Source organism: Martes martes (genome assembly GCF_963455335.1).
Source record: "Martes martes genome assembly, chromosome: 11".
Taxonomy (NCBI): Eukaryota; Metazoa; Chordata; class Mammalia; order Carnivora; family Mustelidae; genus Martes; species Martes martes.
In genome coordinates this window covers 2577644-2600877 of record NC_137899.1, presented here as the reverse complement: position 1 = coordinate 2600877, position 23234 = coordinate 2577644, and the positions used below count along the sequence as shown (strand labels likewise).

General features: G+C 54.9%; 1 protein-coding gene across 3 annotated transcripts in view; it reads left to right on the top strand.

Moving 5' to 3' along the window:
- The first annotated feature begins 1382 nt into the window (after positions 1-1382).
- TNS3 (tensin 3) overlaps positions 1383-23234 on the top strand; it is a 161788-nt gene continuing 139936 nt past the window's right edge. For 2 of the 3 annotated variants that reach the window (XM_080819043.1, XM_080819040.1), the window contains exons 1-2: positions 1383-1463; positions 15040-15077. The gene's annotated coding sequence lies outside the window, so the exon portion shown is untranslated. The remainder of the gene's footprint in view (positions 1464-15039; positions 15078-23234) is intronic. The other variant, XM_080819041.1, reaches the window with a different exon arrangement.

The following is a 23234-nucleotide window of genomic DNA, read 5'->3' as shown; positions in this document are numbered from 1 at the left end:
GGTGCTCTGGCGAGTGAACTCTTGCTGCCCTCCTCTGCCTGGACGCTTAGCACCGTCTCCTCTATTCCAGGTAGTACACTGGTCCCCTTCCTTCTGTGCATTCAGGGACCTTCCGAGATGCAGGAATCTGGGGCAGTCACGGAGCTCACCTCCCTGTTTTCCAGTCTCTGAGGAACTAGATAGAGTGGTTTGCCTGTTCCCGAACATCCTATAAATAGTCATCACTGTGTGCCTCTGTGTCGGAGCTCTTTCGCTCAGCACGGTAACACTTGATGCTCACCTGCGATGGGTAGCATGTAATGGTAGCAAGCTCTCTTGTGTCCCTGAACAGTGGTCCGGTGTAGGAATATATCACAGTTTGTTTATCCTGTCTCTTTTTGATGGACATTTGGGTTATTTCTGTTTGGGGCACTTTTAAATAAGGCAGCTCTGCCCATTCTTGCACAAGAATCTGTGGGCGTATGTGTCTGCTTCTGTGGAGTGTCTCTCGGAGTGGGGTTGCTGAGTCACAGTGTTGGTGGAGCTCTAAAAACATCTGTAGGAAACTACAGTGGTATCATTAGTTGCCCATTCTGGCCAACATTAATCTTCCAGGGGGCTGTGGTTGCTTCGGGTGGTCAGTACGGGCCTCAGTGGAATACGCTGCCGTATGTCACCCGTTGGGTAGAATGATGGGGGTTTGGTTTCTAAGGCAAATTGAACTTTTGTGAGATGATCAGATACAGTCGTGAGCCTTGACCCTGCAGACCGGGGTTTGGTAGATGAGGGACTCAGGTATCCCCAGTACCCGTGCGTGTTGTGAACTCTGCTATGCCGGGTTTAGGGAGGAACCATGTATCTTAACGTGCTGGTCTCCTACGACGGCTTCTCGGTCTGCAGAAGTGCACTTGGAGAGGCCCAGGGGCCGGGAGGATCCGTCAGCGGCTTCCTCCGAACACGGCTTCCTCCGAACACGGTTGTGCTGTTTGCTGAGCATTGCTTCCAGAAGCATTAAGGTTCGGGGAATGCCTGTGGATTACTGTGTCATGGAAGTCGGTGGAAGATAATATGTGATCACGTTATCAGCGTTGATCAGTGCAGCGTTCCCGACCCTCTTCACCCATTTAAAGGGGGATTTGCAAGCCAGGGGGGTGGGGGGGGGCAAGGGCACCGAGAATGCTGAAGGGGCATCTGAGCTCCCCCGGGGAATCCCAGCTCTGGCCTGACGACTTCTCGTTCTTTTCTGTTGAATGGGTGAAGTTCCTGTTTCAGCTCTTACCAAACTCCGCTAGACTCTGAATTTCCTGAAAGAGAAGAGAAAAAGCAAACAAACAATGAATCGTGGGGCTGACAGTTTCTCCCTTTGCTTTTCCAGCCAGAAGAGTTAACGGCTCTGCACAGTTTTAAGAACAAAGCCTTTAGGAAACCCCAGGTCTGCGGGGTTTGCAAGCAGATTATCGACAGCCCAGGGATCGCATGCCGAGGTGAGCGCCTGTTTCTCATTTCCTTGCTAATGAAACCAAAATGCAGCAGACACACAAACAAAAACCAAAATGAAAAGCTGCTTTCGGGAGTTTCCAAAAGTTAAATCATGGAATTCCCCTTTGGAGCCGGTGTTTACCCCCCACCCTTACTGGGTCAGGGACCCACTGTATTTACCCAGATTCACTGGGGAGGGAGCTTTTGGGGAGGGAGCAAAGCTGCTGGTGCGGGTGAGGGGCAGCAGTGAGCAGCTGTGACGTGCCCTCCCTCCACGATGGGGGCCCTGACTCAGGTTATGGGGTCTTGTGCTCTGACCTCTCAGTGAGTTTAGAACCGAGAGCTCTGCAGCTTGGGGGCAGGGCAGACCCTCCAGCCTGGCGTCAGGGCTCTGGTACTCAAGCCCCAGGTCGGCCGTGCTTGTGCAGTGATGAATCTGGGCAGTGGGCCGGTGAGAACAACATTGCTTGTATCCCTGGAGCCCTAGAATCCCGGCTGGGGGCCGTGGGTCCATGTTGCAGAGCACAGGCAGGTTGGGGACTGGGGCGTGGAGGAGGTGTGGGGCCCGCCCTGTGGTGTCCTCTCTTTGGTGGGGTGTCCCCAGCAGGCTTCTGTGGTGTTGCGACTGCCTCTCGGCTCCCCTTTCTCCCTGAGGGACCCTGGTCCTCAGTCCCTGTGGGTTGCTTTGGGGAGGGGCCGTGGGGGAGCGGGGCCTGGGCCGCTCAGGGTCTCTCCTGCAGGGAAAGGGCCTGAGTGTGGGAGGGCTGGTGTGTTTGCTTCTCGGAAGGGCCCTGTGTCATCCTTGCTGATGGTGCTTCCGGAGCCATGAGCATGTCACTGCCTCTGTCCTTCCTGCCACGGCCTCCGGGGGTAGGGGTGCTGCTGGGGATGCCCTCCCCACGTGAGCCCCTTTTCTGTCCATGGGCCCCTCTCCCTTCTCCCTGGGGGCAGCCTGTGTGATGGGGCCTGGGGTGCTCCCCGTCACCTGGCCCCTGCGAGCCGTAGCGCAGGCTGGAGAGGTCTTGTATGGCGGGATCTAGTGCTCTTGTCTTAAAGGATCAGTGTGATGGCTCCAGACGCGACTGCATGGTGGGCACCCCCGTGACACTGTTAGGAGAAGAAGGCCTGTGGAAGGAACAGTCTCACTGGGATCAAAACAGGAGACTTGAGGTATCTCCCCTGCCCCACAGTGTGGGCATGTGGGGGCAGGTTTTGGGCACGCTGCTCCCAGAGCTGGAGTTTGGAGCCTGGCAGGGTCACCGCGGGTGTAGACGGGGCCCGGCAAGGTCACCGTGGGTGACTGTGATTGGCAGCTCAGAGGATACCGTAGCCCTTCCTTGGTTCTTTTCCCTGCCCCTGATGAAATGTAGTTAATTTCTGTAGTCTCTTCCTTTTGTTAGTAAACTGTAGAGACCGTACAAAGACACCATGAGTCGTTTTGTCTCCTGTGATTTATACACGTCACATGCAGCTGTGTGTTGAGCCCATGCACGTGCTGCCTGGAGACAATGAGGCATGCCCCGACATACGTTGTCTATGCGGTCAGGCACGCCGGCTCTGTGAGGTTTGGTGGAGGGGCCTTTTCTTTGGTTCATTTCTGGAGAAGCAGTAGGTATGCTGGAGCTGAGCGAGGATGGTGGAGCCGGGCAGCTGGGGTTCCCATTCTGTTTCTCTGTGCTTGAATTTTCCTTTAGATTACTGTGAATAACAGATTAAGTGCATGTGGAACACACAGGGCATTGACTGGATCATGAAAGTGTCCAGTAGTCTTAGAGATGATGGTGGTGATGTTGGTGATGATGGTGATGATGATGTTGGTGATGATGGGGATGATGATGATGATGATGATGGTGATGATGGCGATGGTGATGATGATGATGGTGATGATGGTGGTGATGGTGGTGATGGTGGTGATGATGATGATGATGATGATGGTGGTGGTGATGGTGGTGGTGATGGTGGTGATGAAGATGATGATGGTGGTGTTGATGGTGATGACTGTGATGATGGTGACAGTGATGATGATGGTGACATTGTGATGACATTGGTGGTGATGGTGATTGTAATGATGATCGTGATGGTGGTGGTGGTGATGATGGTGATGTGGTGATGATGGTGGTGATATTGATGATCATGGTGATGATAATGGGGATGATGATGTGGATGATGACTGGTGACATTAGTGATGGTGTTGATGATCATGCTGATTGTAATGATGATCATGGTGATGGTGGTGGTGATGATGAAGATGGCAGTGATGATGATGGTCATGATGTGATGATGAAGATGATGATGATGATGGTGAGGAGGAAGAAGCTGCTGCTGCTGCTGGTGATGTTGGTGATGACGGTGGTGACGATAGTGTTGGTGATAATGCTGGTGGTGGTGGTGTTGTTGACAGTGATATGATGGTGCTGCTGGTGGTGCTGGTGATGGTAGAGAAAGGTGGGGGTGTGTTCTGTGACTCACGCTCCTATTTTTGCTGTTCCTTTTCTGGCTCATTCTTGACCTTCAAGTCCCTTATTTTCATATTTAACCTCCTGATTTACCTCATATTTCATATGTAGCAAGATTAGGAGAAAAAAGCTTCGTTTTTACGAAGCCGGGATGCTTGGCACAGAGGCTTTCTTATCCCTGATTCTGGAACCTTACAGGGAAACACCAAGATGGCAGTGAGGGTGGTGATGTGGTTAAGTGTCTGCTTGTGGCTCGCCTCATGCTGCCCAGAACCCTGCTGATGCCACCCCAGCTCTGTGTCCTTGCCACCAGTTAGGGCTCTGTGGTGACCTGTTCTCACTGCTCCACTAGGTTCCCTTGGGTGGTTTGAAATAATGATGCTTTCAAGTTGTCACTGATGATGCTTTTATGAACCCAACCTGGTCATACTTGAGGTGAGGCAGCAGGAGGCCGTGGTGCAGGTTATCTCGGTGTTCTGGTACCGAGTGGGTGTTGAGAGATGTGAGTTCAGGGAGATTTTGGCCCCCAGAGGGATATGGTCTGGGAGGGTGCGGGGTCAGACCAAGCAGAAGTGATCCCGTTGCAAAGGGTTTGCTTGGATCTCATTGTAGAATAGGACAGAACAGACTGGAATGGAAAAGTGGCAGAGAATGAAGGAATGCTGCATTGAGGGACCCTCTAGGGAGGAGCTTGAGGAGGTGAAGGTTGAGAAAAGGAGCAATAAAGAGGCCAGAGGAAAGTCGAATGAGGGAGTTTTGTGAGGAAGATTTGGTGATGACTTTTCCCCTTCAGTAACCAAACTGTGTGTTTAGCACTTCCTAAAATGAGAGGCTGAGAAAGCTGTGCCCCGTGTGTGAGGAACTCACGGTCTGAGTGGGGAGGGGTTCCGTCTGTGAGGGGCACATGGTCTGAGGGAGGAGTCCTGTCAGTGAGGAGGCTCTCACAGTCTGAGGGGGCATCATCTCTGTGAGGAGGCTCTCACAGTCTGAGGGCGGCATCCTGTCTATGAGGCGCTCATGGTCTGAAGGGGGAGTCCTGTCTGTGAGGAGACTCTAAGAGTCTGAGGGAGGAGTCCTGTCTGTGAGGAGGCACTCGTAGTCTGAGGAAGGAGACCCATCTGTGAGGGGTCTGTCACGGTCTGAAGAGGACATCCTCTCTGGGAGGGGCTCAGAGTCTGAGGGGGGAGTCCTGTCTGTGAGGCCGTCATGGTCCACAGTATACTAAGTGATTATTGATGAAGACTTGGGTAGACGGCGGATCTGGAGGTACACGTGGTAGGTGCTTGCTTTGTGCCAGACGCTGTGTTACAGCCTTAGGACATGGTGGCAGTTAGGACCAACAAGTCAACTGAGAGAGCAGCGTGGCTGAGCAGCGACTGTTAGGGCAGGCTGCCCTGTGCTGGGGCCTCTGGTCCCCTCCTGCCTGTGTAGCCGGTTACTGGGAACCCAGAGAAGCTGGTGAACTTGAGTGTAGATGGGCAAGAAGCCGGGAAGCAAGGGCTCATCTCTCTCTTGGTAAATATGTGCGGAGTGTTGTATAAAAGCTTCCGACAGGCCTGAAAGACGGTGGCCTGGATTCCCGAGGCTCCTGTGGGCATTTGGAAGAATAGCAGTTCCAAGACAACATGGAAAAATGTCTGGTGCTTTAGAGCCAGAGGCTCTGGACCGTGGCTGGTGCGGCGGGAGCCAGGATTCTTACCCCGGGCTTTGGAAACCCCTGTGTGACATGGGAGCTGGTGTGTGGTGGTGGAGACAGCGCTCCTGCGGACTGGATGTGCGTGTCATCGAGGCCTGGAAGACCTATGAGAAACACACGCACCGCGGACCCTGGACCCTCTCAGATGTAGGGCTCTGCTGAGTGTGGAGCGGGAACGGGCTCCCACCCGCACCCTGTGGCCTTGAGCTCCGCTCGCGCTCTCTTGTTGCTTGGCGGCTTTCCATTTTTGCAAGTCGGTGGACTCACAAAAAAGTGGTATCTCCCTTGATTGTATTTTTCATTCACCTGGTTATGACTTGAGGTTGAGCCTCTAAACGGACACTGTGGTGTTCGTTTTATTTTATTTATTAAAATATTTTATTTATTTATTTGACAGAGACACAGCAAAAGAGGGAACACAGGCAGGGGGAGTGGGAGAGGGAGAGGAAGAAGCAGGCTCCCTGCAAAGCAAGGAGCCTGATGCAGGACTTGATCCCACGACCCTGGGATCATGACCTGGTCTGAAGGCAGACGCTTAACCCACTGAGCCACCCAGGTGCCCACAAATATTTTGTAAAAATTAGGTTATTTATTATCTTTTCTTCTTGAATTCAAAGAATTCATTATCTTATAAATCTTAATCATTTTATCCGTGACATCAGGCAGAACATTTGCCAACCTTTGATGGACTTTGACCCGCGGGCATATGAATTTCTTACCCTATTAGACCTTCTGCATGGCAAACCCTCCAGGCGGTTGTTTGCCTGATTTTGTCTGTGGAGTGTTTATCTCGGGGAAGTTTTAAGGCACGGCTTGTTCAAACCTACCCATTACTTCATTTAATCTCTGTGTTTGATTCTTATTTAAGTCACTTTCCCTTCTCTGTGGCCATAAGGATGTTCTGCGTATTTTATTCTAATATTCCTTCTGGTTTTCCAGTTCTAATCCAGTTTCATGGTTGATTCATCTGGAATTTGCACTATTTATGTTATTTTTCATGAGTTAGCTAGTTTTTCCAGGGAGATGTATTGGAAGGTCTGTTTTTGCTTACCTGACTTGGGGTGACACCTCCGTCCTGCCCAGAGTGCTCACGTGTGGATAAGCCCATTAGTCGTGTCTGTTTTTACAGAGTAGTTTTTAATTTATGTAGCTTAACATCTCTTCATCTTGCCTATTGTAAGTATTGTCACATGTTAGATTTTTAGAAACCATAGTGTTTCAATAGCTACCCAATATTTTATTTATGGATATATAATTTATTTTATTTTATTTTATCTTATTTATTTTATTTTATTTTTAAAGATTTCATTTATTTAGGGACGCCTGGGTGGCTCAGTTGGTTAAGCAGCTGCCTTCGGCTCAGGTCATGATCCCAGCGTCCTGGGATCGAGTCCCACATTGGGCTCCTTGCTCGGCGGGGAGCCTGCTTCTCCCTCTGCCTCTGTCTGCCAGTGCTCACTCTCTCTCTCGGTCTCTCTCTCTGACAAATAAATAAATTTAAAAAAAAAAAAAAACAGATTTTATTTATTTATTTGAGAGAGAGAGAGAGAGAGAGAGAGAGGGAGAAAAAGAGAGAGCACGAGAAGGGGGAAGGTCAGAGAGAGAAGCAGACTCCTTGCCGAGCAGGGAGCCGGATGTGGGACTCAATCCTGGGACTCCAGGATCATGACCTTAGCCAAAGGCAGTTGCTTAACCAACTGAGCCACCCAGGCGCCCCACAATTTTTTTTTTTAATTGCTTTGGTAAATTCTTTTTTTACATGGCAGAAAGGAATCTTTGATATCACTTTGTTCTGCTTCTCATTCTGTAATAGGAGAAGAGTGATGTTTTCGGGTGTATATATGTGTGTATATTTTGTGCTTCTGTTATGCATGATTTAATAGAGAGGCTAGAACCTCCTCTCTGCTTCTGCATTCAACCTGTTCCAACCTTGTATTAGGCAGGATTCTCCAGAGAAACAGAACCAATGGGATTTTTCAGAAGGAGTCGGCTCACATGGTTAAGGAGACTGCGAAGGCCCAAGATCTGCACTTGGCAAGCTGGAGTCCTGGTGCTTAGCTCCAGTCTGAGTCCAAGTTCAGAAGCAGGAGAACACCTATGTCCCAGGTCAAAGATAGTCATGCAGGGAGAATTCTTTCTTACTCTGCCCTTTGTTCTATTTGGTTCCTCACCGGATTAGATGAGGCCCACCCTGGCCTGGGAGGGCAATCTGTTTCTCTCACTTACGGCTTCAGATTCAGATATTAAGCTCATCCAGACATACCCTCCCAGACACACCCAGACATGTTAAAAAATACGTTTGACCAGATATCTGAGCATCTGGTAGCCTAGTGAAGTTGACACATTGAATGAACCAAAAGAAACATGTTGTTTCATCTCAAGTATTTGAGGGAGATCCAGCCTCGTGCAGGTATGTATTTGAAAAAGGAAGCATTTTGAAGACCTTTTCAGACTACTGTGGGTATTCTCTTTGGGTACCAAACCAAGGCCCAAGTGATGTTTCTTAAAGCTTAGTTTCAGTGTTGAATCTGGAACTATGTCAGTGACTTTCCCTACTCTGTTCTGTTAAGATCCATGAGCCTATCTGGCCCTTTGAGTGTATGTTCCAGCCAGGCGTGACTGTGGGACACCATACGGTGGTCATTTGGAAAATGCTGGTTCAATGAGTTCAGCAGAGTTTTCTGGATGTTAAGATGTTTGTTATAAAATACCAAGAACCCCTCCCCCATATTTGTTCATTTCAGTGTCGAGTCTATCAGAAAAGTGTAGGACTTGTCAAGCTCATGGGCATGGATGCATGTCTCCCCAAATTGTAATTTTCACTCGAAATTTCAAATTTTGTCCTTGGCCAAACGCTGTCCGTTGTTTTCCTCACCGCGGCAGGCGTGCTTTGTTCATTGGTGAGACTGATGAGCATGCATTCTTTGCCTGGAGTTCTTCCAGACAAAAGTGGTGTTTCCTGAGAAGGCAGCTCGGTCAGCTGCCAGCCTCTACCCACACAAGTGCTTCTCCCAAGCTCCACCACGCAGAGGAACTCTCAGTGCGCATGTCCCAGCCGGTCTCGTGGAATCGTAAAAATGTGAGAAAAGAATACTGGTGAAGCAGTGTGTCCTGAAACTATGTACTGATTCTGTGGTGGTTCTCAGGAGACATTAGGTGTCTTTTGCGATGTGTGTTGGTGTGTTGTCTCCCTGGGTCATGTGCTTATGTGCAGAGGTGGCAGGTGTGCGAAGAGGTGATGGGTTGTGACCCAGAGGCACAAACCAGTGGAAAACCAGGAGAGTAGGCACTCGCTGTATCGTGAGGGTGTTTGGGCAGTTGCTGGAGGGGAGTTCGGGGTGACATGGATACAGGGTCACATGAGGGTTATGTGGAGAGGGGTCCGTGGAAGCAGAAAGAACGTCCCAGTGGCCCGTGAGTTTGGCCTTGGGTGGAAGATTCCGGCCTTGCTGTTTACTGGGTGCTCAGCCCCCAGAAGTGAGGGACATTGAAATGCAGAGACGACACAAAGAGGAGGTGTGTGGAGGACAGAGCTGGTGCATTTGTGTGGGTCTGGACCAGGAACAGTAATGGAAGCGGTCACGCTCAGTGCATCCGAGGAGCTCCCAGCTGGCCGTGTTCTGCACGGTGTGTTCTACTGTCCTCCCGACCACCTGTGTCGCAGGTGAGGAAACTGAGCCCCAGGGTGTCGGGCCTTTGCACTTCAGCCTGGAGGATGTGCTGATGCTTTCAGCAGGAAGAAATTGGACAAGGGCCGTGACGGAGCAAAAGCCCATGAGAGTAATGAGGCAAGTGTGTGTTGTTGTTTTTTAGTGAAAGGGACATTTTTGCATTTAGGATTAATGGGATTCATTTCATTTTCATGTAAGTGGAAGTAATGGGATGCCAGGAAAACTACGATGAAGATATTTGTGTAATGCTTGCATTTGATAACATCTACATTTAGAACCATCAGTCATGGTTTCAGGAGGCAGAGTCATGGCATTTCCATAGAAAATGACGTAGTGACAGGCCCAGAAATGCTGAGATCAACATGTTGATTTTCATCTGGGAATGGGGCAGAGAGTCTCTTAAAACGCACACAGATTCTGCTCCTTATAGGGACCACTGGAGTTTTTAAAAGTGATTTTTGTTAACACAGTAATTCAGGACTGTTCGTACAACCGAATGTTGCCTAGAATTTATAAAAGTCCAGTATTAGAAACAAATACCATATAAAACCCTAGAAAGTCCACCAAAAAACTGTTAGAACTAATAAGTGAATGGGGTAAAGTGGCAGGATAGAACACCGACATACAAAAATTGGTTGTGTTTCTGAACACTAACAGTGAACTATCCGAAAGAGAGATTAAGAACAGAACCTAATTTCCAGTGGCATCAAAAACATTAAAATACTTAGGAATAAGTTGAACCAGTAAAGTAAAAGACCTGTGCTCTGGAAACTGTAAGACATGGAGGAGCGTACAAATAGCTGGAAAGCTATCCCAGGTGGTTGTGTTGGAAGGATTAATATTGTTGAAGTGTCCATGCAACCCAAGGCAATTAGCAAATTCAACACAATGTCTATCAAACTTCCAGTGGCATTTCTTATAGAAATAGAAACAACCCTAGAATTCAGATGAGATCACAAAAGACCCCAAATAGCCAAAGCACTCTTGAGAAGGAATGGAGTTGGAGGCTTTACACTTCCTGATTTCAAACTATATTACAAAGCTGTAGTGATCAGAACAGTGTGGTACTGACATAAAAATAGGCACATAGACTAATGGAACAGTATCGGGAAGCCGGAAGTGAACCCGCACATGTTCGATCAACTGTTTTTGACAAAGTTGCCAAGAATCCGTAATGGGGATGGGTAATATCTTCAGCAGCAGTGCTGGGAAGATGGATAATGATGAAGCTACACTTGTCTCTTTACCACTCAGAAAAATTAACTTGAGCTGGAATCAAAGACCTAAATGTAAGACCTGAGCCCATAAAAGGATCTGAAGAAAACAGGAAAATCTCCTTGGTGTTGGTCTTTGCAACGATTTCCTGGATATGACACCAAAAGCAAACATCGACAAATAGGACTGTATCAACCTCAAAAGCTTCTGTACAGCCAAAGAAATCATCAGCAAAATGGGAAGGCATCCCACAGAATGGGAGAAGATATTTGCAAATCTTATGTCTGATGAGGGATTAGTATCCAAAATAAATGAAGAACATCTACAACTCAATAGTAGAGAACTAAATAATGGGATTAGGAAATGGGCAAAGGAACTGAACGTCATTTTCCCCAGGAAGACATCCAGTTGCCCCACAGGTACATGAAAAGATGGTAAACATCACTTGTCATCAGGGAAATGCAGATGACCGTGAGTTATCATCTTACGCCTGTTAGAATGACTGTCATGAAAAAGATAAGAGATAACAGGTATCACTGAGGTTGTGGAGAAAGGGAATGCTGTGCACTGTTGGTGGGAATGTGGACTGGTGCAGCCACCATAGAAAACAGTATGGAGGGTCCTCAAACCTTTAAACCTAGAATTTCATATGATCTGGTAATTCTACTTCTGCATATGTATTCGAAGGAAAGGACATCATTAGTGATATCTGTCCTCTCTTTCTCATATTGTTCACAATAGCCAAGATATAGAAGCAGTCTGACTGTCCATTGATGGATGAATGGATAAAGAAAATGTGGTGTATAAATGATGAGAAATTATTCTGCCACGTAAGAGGGAAACCCCGGAGTTGGCGACAGCTTGGATGAACCTGGAGGACACTGCTAAGTGAAATAGGTCGGAAAAAGACAAATGCTTTATGGCATCATATATATGTGAAATCTTAAAAACAAAACCCAAAATACCTCAAACTCAAGAGAAACAGAGTAGAATGGTGGTTTCCAGGGTTCAGCGTGGGGGAATGGGAAGTTGCTGGTCTGAGGGCACGAACTTCCAGTTGCAAGATAAGTTAGGGGATCTACTGTACAGCGTGATGACTGTGGCGAGCAGTACTTCTCTGGACTCTTGACGTTTGCTACGAGAATAGATCTTAGGCATTTCCTCTCTCTCCTTCACACACCCAGGTAGTGATGGATGTGATAATTAACGTGATTGTGGCAAATATTTAACAATGTAGACATGTATCAAATCATCATGTTGTACACCTTAAATATATACAATTTTGTCAATTACAACTCAGGAAAACTGGAAGGAAACAACAGGGCCCGAGCTCCCATGCTCCGGGAGAAGCAGGCAGTCGGAGTAAACGTGTACACTGTGTCCCTTTGGGCTTGTGCAGTTTTGGGGATGTGCTTTGTTGGGGGAAGTTCTGGTGCTTTCCATGGGCTCCCTTCTCCCTGGGGACTGTATCACATGGCGTGGCTGTCAGAGAGGGAGGGTCCCTGCCCGTGTGCACCCGATTCTGAAGGCAGACCCAGGGCGGGTAAGATCTGAGGTGTCATGGAAGGACCCCAGGCTCCCATCGGTAGACATGCAGAAGGTCTGGGGCTCTTTCTCGGCATGCAGGGAAAATCCAGCCAGCCTGCGTGATGGAAGGTGTTGCCATGGGACAGCTGGCACATGGTGGGCACTCCGCCCGTGTCTGCTGCGATCCCCCCTGTTCCTGCCACTCTTACAGGAGGCTGGTGCTTCCCAGCAAAGGACACCATCCTGGACGAGCTTGGTCTGGTGGGGGGAGAAGGACACAGAGATGATTGATGAAGTGAGGGGCAGTGGGATGATGGCTGGGGAGAGGAGGGCAGGCCGGGGGCTTCAGGAGCACAATAGCCTAAGAGGAGTGATGGAGGGCTTCTTGGTGGAGAAGGCAGCTGCCTCCTTTAATCTCGAAGAGAGAAACAAGTCAGCTTGACAAAGAAGGGTGCGTGGGAAGTTCTAGGCAGAGACAGTGGAGCAGAGCCAAGGGGGTGCATGGAGATGGTGTGAGTGAGGCTCTGGGTCGAGGGGATGGGAGGACGGGGCAGAGCTGCTGGTGACGGCATGGGGCATCCGTGTTGGGGAGCTTGATTTTGTCTGTAGGCGAGAGGATTGGAAACCTGGCCTGGATTCTGCCCACTTCAAGCATTCGTAAGTGTTGGAAAGGCCACGTGTGGCTGGGTGGGGAGCTGGGTGGAGACGGGCCATAGCTGGGTTCCACTTGAGGGGGTGGTTACAGGACCCCAAGCAGTAGCACCCGGGAAAGCATCGTGCACACGGCCAGGCACAACCCCCAGAGGTGGTCCACCAGATCGCCGCTATTCTGAGGAGAACCCCAGGGGCTGTCCATAAAACTTTAGGGATCGCCAACTACCTCCTGGAAACAGTGGGTTCACCCTAATGCCTGGCTGGTTTACGCGAGGTCACTGTGATTAGTTAAACTTTGTGAAAGTGATGGCTTCGCCCTACGCTGGCTGTGGGCTCTCTTACGGCTGAGTTGGCCGTCCACCGTGAGTGTGTCACACCACTTGTCACCCTGCCCCTGACCAGAGAGCCCTTTCTGGCCCATCGTAGTGAGTACATCCTGCTGCAGATGAATTACTCCAGAAGCTGGTGCCCTGCCTGGCGGCAGCACTCATCACCCCCCCCCCCCCCCGCTTCTGTGGGGCAGGCATTTGGGAGTCGCGTCTGGGTGGTGCGGCTCAGGGGCCCTTGAGAGGCTGCAGCATCTGTAGGCACGACCGGGGCCAGAGCAGCCTCCCCAGCTGCTGCTCCCCCATGGGAGCCTCTCCGGGGGGGGCTCCAGCACCTGGCTGTCCTCAGCAGGACTGGCTTGAGACTCGGGGTGGAGTCTGTAAGCCCCAGGTTCTGCCGCATGCGCAGACCAGCCGCGAGCCACCGTGGGAGGGACTGCACATGGGCACGGGTCCACGGGTCACTCAGGCCATCTTGGGGTCTGACGGCCGTGAGAGTCGTGCCCCCGTCCCAGGCTGCCAGTAGACTGGCCGTCTGCCCGCCTCGGCATGTGGGCTGAGTATCCTTTGGGGCCAGGGGAATTGTTTCCCTGCATTTCTGCTAATTCTCACTTACGTGGAGGCCAGGGCCTCTGACGATGTCCTCGCTCCCTCGGGATCTCGCGCTGGCCTCCAGACCCGGCTGTGCTTCTGTCTGCGTTTCTAGGCTGGCGCGGGAGCCCTTTTTATTCCAAAGGCAAGTCTGTCTCAATGAGAAAATCACTCATCGCCTTTGTGCAGTGCACCCATTAGGAGACGCAGAGTAAACGTTTGTCTTTGTGCATAATCTCCCAGACCTCGGAGGCATAGAAAGACCGTTCGGAAAATCGATCTTGCAAAGACAGCGCCGCGGCTGTTCTCCGCCGGAGTCCCCTGGCCGCCAACGACCGGGTTACTTCCCTGCTTTGCCCTTCTTCAGTCCTGCATGGCCTTTAGGAGTTCAGTGCTCCCACCCCCGCTCTAGGAAGGAGAGGGATGGTGTGTGTGTTGGGGAGTGGGGGGTAACCTCTGGGCTTCCAAGTGCTGAGCCATATTTGGGGCCCGGCTCCCGCCCCACCCCCCACCCCAGGCCTTGGTCTTCCAGGACCCTGCTTGCATACGCTGGGATCGTGTTTGTCGTCTCAAACCAGGGTCCCTTGATGGCATCGCAGTCGTGCCGGGAGAGGAAGCTGAGGTCCAGAGAGGTCCCTGGGTCCTGCCCTGGGCTGCATGGCTGTGTAGACAGAAGCACAGCCGGGTCTGCAGGCCTGTGAAGGCCCCACCCCCACACGCCCAGCGCAGGTCCCCTCCCCCACGCCCCAGCTGCACCCCTGCCTTCTCTATGCTGGCATCTGGTGGTGGCCAGGGCCGGCCCGAGGGCCCGACCCGCACGGTGGGGGCCTAAGGGGGTGCTCCCTGGCAGGCGGCCCGGCCGCAGCCTCCCGAGGGCGGGTCTGTGAAATCCCCATTGGTTCTGGCTCTAAGTCTGCGCTGTCTGGGCCTCTGAACGGACGCATGTCTCTGCGCTCGCACAATGGCCCGGGTGCAGGGACTCCTCTGCGGGAATTTAGACGTGGATTTATTCTGACAGTCCGTTCCCAGGCCGTCCGGAAGCGCGGGGCGTGTGGCGCTGAATGGGCAGCTTGGTTCTGGTTGAAAGGCACCAGTCCTGAGGCCGGGGGGTGGGGAAGGGGAGGTTTCCCGTCCCTCTTTGGGGAGAAGCCGGGATTCCCAGGCCGACATGGAGGCTCCGCACAGCTTGGCGTCTGCACGGCTCTCCTCCAGGGACCCTGGGGAGCCCGCGGCTGTGGCTCGGCGTCTTCCCGGCCGCTGCCAACCGCCGGGGGCTGGCCGGGGTCTTGCCCGCCGGGTGCACCCCGCACGCCGCTGAAGCTGGCCCCGCGCGGCGAGGGCAGACCTCCCTCTGCCCCGATCTTCGAGGGCGGGCGGTCTGCAGGTGGGAGACGTGTTGCGGCCGAGGCTGCTGAACGCGCACCCCTTCTTTCTCTCTCTTCCAGCCTGCAAGGACTCCCGTCACAAGCCATGTGAAGCCAAGGTAAGCTGCTGCTTCCCGAGGGCACCCCCGCCCCCCCGCAGTGGCCTCTGCCGCCGTGGCCAGTGGCCGCCGGCGTGGAACGTGCGAGAAAGGGGCTGCTAGACGCCTCGGCAGGACGCATACGTGTCATCTCGGGAGGAGGCTGTAGCGCTGTGGTTCTGTGCTCCTAACTGTGGAAGGGGACGCTAAGAATCTGGTTTCAGATAAGAATTTGGTGATTGGCCCTCCCTCGCCCCCCGGCAGATGCCCCTTCTCTCTCACGATTGCCTCGTGGCACTGGGGTGGAGTTGGCATAGGGTTTGGGGCGTGGACCTGGTCTTGAGGATTTGGGGGGCTTCTTTAGGGCAGTTTTCTTGGGTTGGTGGGGTGGTCAGGCTGTCAGGGACGTCAAGGCCCTGACTTGGGGAAGGTTGCCCTGGTTTTCGAGTTCCTTGGAGGGGCTGCATTGCCGAGGGCCCCCCGAAGCGCTGAGGCCTGGGCTGCTTGGTCGGGGTTAGGACTTGGACTAGTGGGACAGTGAGGAGGCGTGGAGCTCGCAGGTGGACAGTTCTGGGCACCCCGGGACGGAGGCCTGGGGTTCTGCCCGGGTCACACATCTGCACCTCCCACATTTTCCAGGAGCGCATGCGTCGTCCCCTCTGACTGGCCGGCCCTGCCTCGGTGGGAGCCTCTCACGTATCCCGCAGGCCCCCCCCGCCCATGGCTGGAGGCCCAGGGAGATGGGGTTTTAGAGGGTGTGGGATCCGGTTGCTGCTGCGCACCTCCTGGGTCAGCCGTTGCTGAGGATTTCCATCTGGCTCTGGGCTCCGAGCAGAAGTGTGGGCTGGAAGCTTGCTTCGTCCACTGTGGGCTGGCTCCTCGCAATGAGTTCTGTGTGGGGCGGGTATCCTGAATCCCTTCTCCCTCCCTGCCCCGCGCGCGCACGCATGCACACATACACACGCATGCACGGTTCACACCCATGCAGGAACATAAGCACACGCAAGCATGCACATGCACTCACACATGAACAATTCATGCTTGTGCGGGAGCACACACACAATTCACACCCACGTGGGAGTACACGCACACACAAGTATGCACACGTGCTCACACAGGCACAGTTCACACTTATGTGGGAGCACACGCACACACGCATAATTCACACCCACGTGGGAGCACACACACACGCACAGTACACACCCATGCTGGAGCACACACACGCATAGACACAAGCATGTGCACACACAGTTCACACGCACGTGGGCACGCATATATGCATGCACACAATTCACACGTTTGCACTCACACACTTCACACACACACATTCACGCTGACATCTGTTCACTCATAGGCACACACACGCACACACACAGTCGGCAAGAACTATGGGCTACTCTGGCCCTATGTGTTTTTTCAAGAAAAAGATTAAATACCTTTTCTTTTTAAACTTTCCACGATGGGGGATTTGGAATGCAGGAGAAGTGGAGAGCGTGGTACAGAGCCCTGCGCGGCACCGTCACCTCGCCCCGTGGCCAGCAGCACCCCTGCCGTGCCCTCCGAAGCCGCGATCCCCCGCCTCCAAGATGTCGCGGATATGCGTGTGAACGGTTTTAGGAACAGGCACCCGTGGTGGGGCCTCGGGGTGTATCTGCTTCCCTTCTGGTCTCGCTCCGGAGGGACCCCTTTCTGGCCGAGGCCAGGTGTTCCTTGCTGGGGCTCACTCACCAGGGTGCTCGTTTCCAACCTTGGCTTTGTCTGCAAATGCGCTCCTCTCTCATGCATGCTGTGTGCTTCTGAGTGACGTGTCAGAGCACACAAGTTGTCTGGGTTTCCCGGAGGGCACCCCTCCCGCACGCTGGGAGGGTTGAGATGTGCAGGGCTGTATGGCCAGCCCGACCACTGCTGGTTGGCAGTGGAGAACTGAGCAGCCCCTCCTCCGCTGTCGGCACCACGTCTTGAAGGCGGCCCAGAGCTGGCTCCTTGAAGGATTGAATTCTTTGGCTCCAAGAATATTCCAGAAGTCTTAGCTATCACCGATGATGGCGTTTCTGGCCACAGTAATTGGCATTTTGCTAAGAGGTAGATAAGCGTTTTCTCTCAGTGGATCGGGGCTGGGGGAAATGTATCCGCATTCATTTTTCTCGATAACCCAGCTTTGAGTGGCAGGAGGGAATGCCACCAGCAATAACAAAGCCCCTTCTGATTCCAGAACCGTAACACCGTCACCACGGGGCACAGAGCGGCCATACGTTCCCAGCCGCCGCTGGAGATAAGCAGGGCAGCTCCGTCTGCGAGGAGCTGAGACGCGGCTCTCGCCGACAGCCTGGGTCCTTGCTCAGAGCGAGTGCGTGTCACACGCAGGCTGCCTCGGGGCCCGGGGTTCCCTGGGTTTCCGGCAGACAACCGCGATGCTTCGGTTTAGAGCACAGGCTTTAGCCTGATGTCCGACCCGGCCCGACCGCTTACTGACTTGGGGAAGGCAGGCGCTGTGGGTTCCTTCTGTGACGTCTGCAGACTTGGTGGGGACGCAGAAGGAGTGACAGAGGCCGAGCGTGTGAGTGTGCGATGAAGCCCGCTGTACCGGCTTCACCAAGGACAGAGCCGTCCTGCAGAGCTGGGGCCGAGCCGGGGGCTGGGGGCTGGGGGCTCAGGCAGGGAAGCCGAGGCAGAGTGGGGACCTCGACTGCAGCCGCCATGGACTGAGGTCACGGTCTTCCTGGCCGACGGACTGTAGGGCCCCTCCGGCCTCCGGCAAGGTCTTGGGCTCAGAGGGCACAGAAAGGCAGAGACGTGGGCTGTGATCCCCATGGGGGCTGTGATCCCCGTGCCCCAGTGGGGGCTTCTCGTCTGCTGCAGTAAACCCCCCGGGGCTATGGTTTCTCTCTGTGTGCAATGGGTGAGCAGTCGGTCCAGAGTCTGATGTGAAGACAGCTTGCTCTTAGCTGTTAATTATGGTAATCTTGATTATTTAGATTTTAGGGAAGGCCAATAATTTAGGTTTAATGGCTGGGGAGTACTGGGGTTGCAAATACTTTGCAAATACTTTGTGCTGTTTTCTGGAGCCTTGTGAGCTGCCTGGGCGGTGCGAGCTGGTTTTTTCCGGCCGCTGGCTAACTCACGGGCATGAGCCACGGGAAGGAGGAGAAAGCCATTGTCGGGAGGCTGGCGATGGGGTCCAGGTGGGACCCCCCCGAAGTATGGCAGAGGTGGGGTCCCGGTGGGCTTTGGCAAGTGGGTGGGGGCTCTGCAGAAGTGGGAATCCACACCGTCTGCCCCACGACCCGGGCACGGGTCCCTTCCTCATCGGCCCAGACCGCACACTGCTCTTACGGGAGCTGTTGGTCAGGGATTGACGAGGTCAGGAGCACAGGGTATGCCGACCGCCACACACAGTGTGCTGTTCTGTTGCTTTGCAAACGTAAGGCCCCGTATTGGGATGGAGCACTGAGTTGGCGGGGCTGGAGCCCGCCTGTGGTGGTAAGGAGCGGTCATCTCGTGCAGGGTCCCCACGCTGGGCTCACATGAGCCCCCTGCCATGTGTCTCCGAAGCCAGGGCTCTGTCCTCAGGCCCCTTTGTCCCTTGTATAACACGGATGTCCAGCTCGCCTCTTCTCTTTTCTGGATGTGCTTTGATGGGACCCCAGGGCTGGCCCCCTTGGTGAGGTGGGAGCTCCCTTTGGGAGAGGAGGGAGCCCTGGGCGGCTGCAGGGACCTCTGTGCCCTGCCCCCACGTAGCTGTCATGTGGTGGCCATGCTGGGAGGCTTCCAGCCTCTCAACAGAAGCTGTGAGCTGTGACCGGCACACTATTCCTCTCTCTGAAGGTTGAGGCACGGCCCTCCCCAACCGCCCTCCCTCCAGAGCCTCCCACGTCTGGAACCCCGGCAGTGGCGGCCCCCTCCTGCCGCTGCCTCTGCTGGCCTCATGCGCCCGCGGCCCCTGAGTTCTGGCTGTGGTTCAGGAGCCGCAGTGACCTGCCGGAGACCGCGTTTGCTAGGTGGCCCCTCTGCCACGAGGCCCCGAGCCCGCGGGGTCCTCAGAAACCACCGCAGATGTGGGTCCTGGGTACAGCCGGTGCCACCGGTGTAAGTGCGGGGTTTTAGCCAGGAGCTTCGTCTGCCGGTGCCCTGGCTCTCCAGACAGCTCTCTTCTCTGGGGTGCCCCAGGTGTGGTTCGTCGGCCCCTCCCCGCTTCCGTCCAGCGGATGGGAGCTGCTGTCACACAGCCCCCGCGTCCCGGCGGTCAGGGCGTTGGGTTTCAGAGTCTGCAGCTCTGTGCGTGCTTCGTGCTCCGTGCGCCTGGCACCCCTGTTCTGAAGCCTCCAGACCCCCCAGCTCGTGCGCTCCTGCCCCTTCTCTGGCCGGAGCCCGTCGCCCGCCCCCGCAGCGTCTGGGTCTGCACCGGGAAGGATGCGTGAGGGCCTGGGACCCGCCAGCCCCTCCCGGGTCCTTTGTCCCCCGAGTGAGCTGCAGCTTCTTGACATCACTCAGGCTTCTCAGAACTCCTTGGGAAATGCCGGCAGAGCTGGGCGCGCATCTCCGGAACTTGGCTGGTGGTGGGGCTCTGGGCCTTGGGGGACGACTTGGTTGGTGATGGATGCCAGCGTCGTGGGCACGAGCCTGTGGCGAGGCTCCTGCTCCTGCCTCGGTCACCGGTTTTGCTCACAAGCCCCAGCTCAGACTCTGCCGTCAGCTCCACGAGAGCCTGTTTCATAGTTTTAATTCATCACAAAAGTACGGGAATCCGTGCGTGGTGCGGTGCGGTGACTTGCACTTGTGCCTACTGGAAGGTTCCTCCGAGAACCTTCTTTCCTACCGTGTCACATTCGGTCGGTGCGTCTTATGATCCTTTATAGACACCGCCTGGTGGAGGCCCGTGTGACAGCTTAGCCCCTGCCCTTTGTCCCTTGTGTCTGCGGGACACGGTGGGAGGAATGGTAGTGCTCGTGGTTTGACGTATTTTTAGCAAATTAATTCCAGGGTGTTCCTGGACTCACTTGTGTGAAGGGGACCTTCCATGGGGGGGATCCCACACGGTTCCTCGGGTCGTCCATGCACCTGAGCCCGAGCTGGGGGCGTGCGGGTCAGTTCAAGCAGGCCGGCTCGCAGGAGCGTGCAGGTGCCCGGTGCAGGGTGGGAGATGGGACATGGACGCCGGCCTGCCCTGGGGCTGGTTTGAACATGGACAAAACCGAGAACGAGCAGTTGGTGTGTCATTTTCCTCTCTTAAGTGTTAGTGATGGGAATCGCTGCTCTCTGAAACTCTGCGCTGGGGGGCTCCTTTCCTCACGCCTGCCTGCCTTCTGGGACAGCGGAAGGAGGCCGTGGACCTTTCTAGGCACAGCTGTGGGAAGCAGCCCGTGAGACCGTGGGGCAAGGACACCGGCGTCCGAGCTTGACTGCCCCGTGGTAGCCACAGACGCTCGGGCCTAACTTTCTTTCTCTACGCAGTCAGAATGTGGACATCCCCTGTGAAGGTTCGAGAACCGGGTTCAGCAGCTGGAGGGAGCTGGGCCCCGGGGCTTCTAGAGGGAGTGTGTCCTGTCAGAGTGCTTGGAGTAACTTGGCGCGGCGCATGTCTCTGAAGACTGTTCTCTCTGCGGTCACCGTCCTTATTCTGCTAACCCAGATGTTTCGCAGATACAGAATAGTGCAAATCCCTGTGCGTCTCATTCCCTAAGTGTTTAAACGACAGGAAAGGATGGTGTACTTTCCACGTTCTCTTCCTGAGAATGGGCTCTTCGCTGCTGAGCACACAAATCCCATTTCATTGGCTTTGCTTGTGCCCCTCACACAGCCTGGGCCCAACCTGCGAGAGCTTCTACAAGGTCAGCGGAGCCTGGCCCTGCTGCCTTGACTCTGGCCGGCTCCGGGGCTCCTCCCAGGGGGCTCCCAGCCTCCCACTTGTCTGGCCACCATATTCCCTGTGTCCCTGGCATCCTGCCTTGGTACGTGCTGGCCACAGCCCAGGCTCATCCCAGGGAGGACTTGGTGGTCCTCTGGCTGGTCCCCTTGGGTGTGGTCCCACAGTGACTGTCACTCTCTGCGCACGCAGGCTCTGCTTTCCGACCTGCTGACCTCCCCGCTGGGGGGACCCGGTGACTCCTTCCAGGCTGCCCACGTGCTGTGGACTGGCTCGCATACCTCTGTACTGCCGCGTGTGGCTCCCATGCACTCCGGGTCACCTGTCATCACTTCTGTCATAGAAGCCGTGTTCCCTCCACAGACAGCTCGGGACTTGGGTGGCTTGCCACTTGCCTGTGTCGACGGCGGCCCTGGCTTCTTTCTAGAAGACACTAACTCTGCATTCTTCATTCACACTCACTGTGAGCTAAGGGCTCCGTTCACGACTTCCTTGTCTGGACACAGTACCATCTTTCACCCGGCAACGCACACATTCCGAGCCATTCAGAATCTGTCCTCTGCGCCCGCATTGTGTGGCTTGGCAGGGCCCTCCCAGCTGCGGGGCACCCCACACCCTCCCCGGCCTGCCGCACCTGGCGCTCCTGCTCCAGAACGCTCTTCTCCCGGACCGCTCGCTCCTGCCCTCAGGCCGCAGGCGCACCTGTTGGAATTTGCAGACGCCTGCGGTCCTGTGCCACGTTCCCGCCCTGTCCCATGCTCGGCTGCCGGGACCTGGTGGACAAGGCGTACGCGGGCGCTGGTGTCAGGGAGCGTGTGCTGGGTGGGCGTCCTTCTCCCTGCTGGGGTCTTTTCGTGCTCCCTGGGCACCACGGTGGGTGCTCCTTCTTGGGATCGCCGGCCAGGTGCTCGCTGCTGCTGCAGCTGGGAGCCCGTCTGGTCCGTGCTGGCGCCCGGCAGCGTGGGCTCCGCGCAGGCGGATTTCGGGGACTTCCCTGGCCCTGCTGGGGGCCGCGCTCCAGCTCCAGGCCGGAGACCGCACTCCATCCAAGAGACGAGGTCCCTTCTCCGAGTTGCCTCTCCCCTGCCCATTCCTTCCTTAATCAAGCCCCGGGTTCCGGCCGGGAGGGCTCATCACACCCCTGCTGGTGACTTCCCTGCCTCCTCCTTCCCCCATCGGAGGGACGTGCTGGGGGCCTTGGGGGACCTGCAGCTTGGTCCTCAGGGTGTTCACGCCACACCTGCAACTGCCCTCTGCTCGGTGGCCGCGCTGGACGCCGTCCCCCTGCTGTCAGACCACGTGTGTCCCCGGACAGCCAGGGTCAGGCTCTCAAGGACGGATGCTGGGGTCAGGACCGTGCCTGCTGCCCCCGCCTCGGGTGGCTGTGGTGTGAGTCCGCACTTTTGTGGGGCCCGAGTGGCCTGTTCCTGCCTCCCATGGGAAATCACTCACGCTGGAGCCAGACTGGGGCATTGCCAGTCCCGGTGCCGGCTTTCTCCTGGCGGTGACTCTGGAGGACAGGTTTTCGGAGGGAAACCCCCTTCTGCCCACTTTCAGGGACAGGATGGCGACCCCGTCACAGCATCGGAGTCTCCACCGCCACGTTTCAGTTTGTAAAATGCAGCTTCTGTTTCACTCTGTGTTTGCTTTTCATCTTGGAAAGCTCTTCATTTTGAGCAGGGGTCCGGGAAGCGCTGACCTCCCGTTTTCCTGCAGGCTGGACCTGGCTACCGGCGACCTGTGTCTCTGCACATCTGGCTCTAAATCTCGCATGTGTCCCCTGGGCCTCACACTGCTGGGCCTGCGGAGCCCTCTTTGCAGGAAGGTGCCCCGGGCTGCAGCCTCGTGGGGGGCGAGGTAGGACAGGATGCCGTAGTGACCAGCACGGGCTGTGGGATCAGAATGCTGATTCCAAAGCCTTTATGTCACTTTCTGTCCTCTTAGAGGCTTTTTCGGGATGTGTAAAAAGCGTGTGGCCGGTGTTGACTGGGGTGTCAGGGGCCCGTTGGAAAGCTCTGTGCTCCCCAGGGAGAGCAGGGGGGCCCCACAGAGGGGCAGCAGGGAGTCACCCCTGCATTTCCAGGCAGACCTCGGCAGATGGGCCTGGGGCTGCAGGCCGGTCTCGGGCGTCCCCCCAGGATCCTGGCTGCAGTGGGACTTTGTAAGCACGAATGGAAGCTGAGCTTCCGATGGGGCGAACCCGTGGTGCCCGCTTCTGGGCTCCGGCTGGGCCGGCTGCCTCTGTGCCACACACATGCCAAAGCTGAGTGTTTTCTTTTTCAGGTCTGGTGGTAAGTCGCAAGCTGGCAGAATTT